Here is a 3,883-nt window from a genome sequence, read left to right as displayed (position 1 = left end):
CTTTAGTCATTTTAAAAATGGCTGAGTAGTAGGCCTAGACAATGGATATCTATATGTTATCCATAGAAGCAACCTTGAGAATAACGACGTCACCATTATACATGATTCTCAATCATGTGGTTCAGTCTCTCATTTGAGTTCGGATCTTGATGAGACCTTGATTCCCTGGCTTGAGCTATCACCCCATTAGTGTCGTAGTGTCGGTACACTAGAGACACTTTCTGGTTGGAACCAAATAGAAAGTTCATAAATGAACTTTCCCATCCAAACAACATTGTTGTAAGCTTCTATAAGGCAATATATTTTGCATTCATAATGAAACACACTAAAGTCATTACTTTTAATGTTTCCATCCAAATATCTCTTTAGTCATAATAAAGAGATATCTGATTATCTCTTTAGTATTTCTTAAATACTTAAGGACTCACTTGACAGTTGCCATGGTTCTGATCCTGGGCTTGCACTGATATCGTCTTGTACCGTTCTAGGTACAACTCATATCAATGTTTTTATTACAATATGAAATACGTAAATCACTTTTCCGCGTATGCATAAAGGATTCTATTTACGCATTATTTCTTTGGGAGTCAAAGGGTACGTTCCCTTTGAGAAGAGCTACCTCCTAGTCTCACTAGAGTTGTTCTTCTGATTGAAGTTTATCATCGTATGAGAAACTTCCTAGCATCTTTTGTCTATCATTAGGGCTTGATATAATCCAATTATATCCCGAAATCTATCATTATAGATTTCCATCCCATGTTTATAGACTATGTCTCCCATATACATTCTATCGTTACAGATTGTTTAAAGTCGTAACTTTAACGAAGAAGTATCCTTTTTCATTTCCAAAATTAATATATCATATATTTGTATATATATATATATATTCAAATTTAGGAACATGATTAACTCCCACTAATCTTTTGTAAACCTAGTAAACAAAAGATTCATTTACATCATTATGAGAAATCAAACGATTTGATCTTTCTCTTATAAGACGTTTATAGCTCCCACTAGCTTGCTAAGATCCATGATGGATGGATCTCTACAACTTACTTGTCTTGTGATTCATAGTTTTAGACATATATTATCAAGACTATCTTAATAATGGTTTCGGAAACCCATATTATGTCCAAACATTGAATCACCATTTAGTTGTAGCTAGCAATCTTCGAATTAATTGAAACCAAGACTACGTCAAAGATGGTTTCTTCCAAGTCAACCAATCTCTTTAATTGTAGTCACCTTAAGCTACCAATTAGCTATAAAGGTTTCATTATTTCGGGTCAAATGGTACTTTACCATTTCCTTGAGTATATGTCGTATATACACTTAATGAAGTCATAAGAATTTTCATTCTTATTTCTTTCGAATTAAGAGGTGTAACTCTATGACATAGTCATAAAGTTCAAACCATTCAACTGAGACAGTTTATAAATCCTTCTCGACTACCTTGGAGCTTATGTCATAGGAACTAGGTTGTTATATTTGTTGATTATCATCTTGTCTCTCAAAGAACCCATTCTTTGAGTTCTATCTCTCGTTCATTTGCGTTAGGCAAATCATATTGTAGGATTACAATGAACTACCCAACAAACAACATTTGTTAGTTGGTTTATAGAAGTGATATCCAAATGTTAATTTAAGGATACCCACAAGATAATTCTTTAAACAAATATTGCTTATTAGCACACAACCCCAAATCTTAACATGATTAAGATTTGTCTTTCTTTCCAACTATATCCTATGGAGTCATGAAAATTTTGGAAGATCTTCTAATTGACAATCATATTGTCTTAGAAGTATATATCCTATATATGGGCAATTGATAACATCCAATGAACTAAATCTTATTTCGAGTTCATTCTTCTCTTAATGGAGAAATTCATTATCATACGATGCTTCTTTCCTTGATATCTTTCAAGGAAACTGTTCTAAATTGTTACCTTTCCTTGGATCAAATCTAAGGAGGTAAATACTTTAGACATCTTACTCATCAACTTACATTTCTTGAATTCTTTGAAACCTTTTGCAAAGTATTCGGACTTGTGTTTATTCAAAATAAATGATAGTCCAACCGAGAGTGATCTTCGGTGAATGTCATACAACATGAGTAGTATTATGTTGTGGACAAGTGCCACTAACATCTAAGTGAATTAACCTCAACAACTTTGTGATTCTTTCTTCCTTTCCAAAAGAATAAAGATTCGAACATTTCGCCTCTATACAATTTTAATAAGAAGGTATTGGATCCGGATCTAACGATCCAAAGCATCCATCAATGACCAACTCGTAATTTATGTTTTAGAGGTATCACAACTCAGTTGGGATTAGTCACTACCTTGCAACCTTTTGGGTTTTAAGCATCGTAATTTTCTAAACAGTTAACACTACCATATCATCTCTACTATAGAGACAATTAATTAGATTACAATAATCTAATCATTCATTAATAAAGAACAATGTTTTGTCAAACAAAACATTCATCCATCCCTTATAGTGATGGAATTAAGTTCCTTAAAATTGGAATGTAAAGACAATCTATGGTTTTTCCAATTTCTTTGGTAGTTCATATGAGGAAGTAAGTACCATCTGCTTTCGCAGAGATCTACATTTGATTCATGTTCCGAATGTGAAGTACTTTCTCTTCTCTCATTAATCTTCTACTTTTTATTAGCCACACTTTTACAACGATTGTAAAACATAGTTACTAATACGGAATCAAGCATTCAAGTAGAAGAACCAACTGTTTTGAACTTTTCAAGAACAATTTACAACACCTTCGAAAGGTGTGTTCTTGACACTTGCAAGACATTTCTTGCAAAAACCCCTTCCAATGTCCATCCTTTCATAAAGAAAGTTTGTTCCCTTGGAGTTTATTCCGCTTTCTTCATTTGACTTCTCCTTTGACTACAATATTCATGGTCCCTAAACTCCCACTATCTCTCTTGAAACTTATTTCAATTGTGTTATACACATCAAACGATTTGGAGAGTGTGTGGTTATTGTTCACTATATAGTTTACAATAAACTTAGTGAACCATTTGGATAGGGACACAAAGGTGAAGTCCTTGCCTAGTTTCCGTTTCTAGAAGTGGTTTAACACTTCAACACTCAATGATTCAAAATCATCATAAGTCTATGTTGATGGACTATTTTTGTCAACCAACCATTATGTTCTAAACATAATTACAAACTTTCAAGAGTTGTTTAAGGCAACTCTCATTTCTTCATACAACAATTTGTAAGTGAAGAATCATGGCACATAAAGTGTCCATGCCGTTGTGCTTTCTTCTTAAGTTCTTTGTTCATTTAACAAAGAAACAAGCACTAGTGTTTGCATTAGCTAAGGGTTGTTCAAAGCAACTCTTATTTCTTCATACAACGATTTGTAAGTGAAGAACTATGACATTAAAAGTGTTGTCCTCTTTATGATAGACTTATCTAACATGTTCTTCCAATGATACATTATTAATAGGAAGCTTGTGAGGATTAGACTACTTAGGTACATATACAATCCATTTAAGACAATCTTTGGGATTGTGGTACCAAGTCCGGAAACTAAAGCATTCGGCCTTTCTTTGTCAAGTTTTGGATAGTGTTTGCAAATATATTGGTAAACAAATACATAACAAATATAAATTGATTGATTTTAAGCCATTTGATTCGGGTCTTTAAATCAAATAGCACCACCCACTATTTTTGGCAAATTCCATATCCCTTATCGGAATTCGAGAGTTTTAGAGGAAACTCTTAGTAGGGTATGGGAGACTAATCATTACCAAGCCCACCTCACAATGATATGATGTTGGCTAGCATCAATAATAATGAGAGAGTACACTTACTCATTTGCATCTCTTGCAAGTACCCATCTTATTTGGCT

Source organism: Malus domestica, chromosome 12 (assembly GCF_042453785.1).
Source record: "Malus domestica chromosome 12, GDT2T_hap1".
In the NCBI taxonomy this organism is placed as follows: domain Eukaryota; kingdom Viridiplantae; phylum Streptophyta; class Magnoliopsida; order Rosales; family Rosaceae; genus Malus; species Malus domestica.
This window is presented reverse-complemented; position numbering follows the sequence as displayed.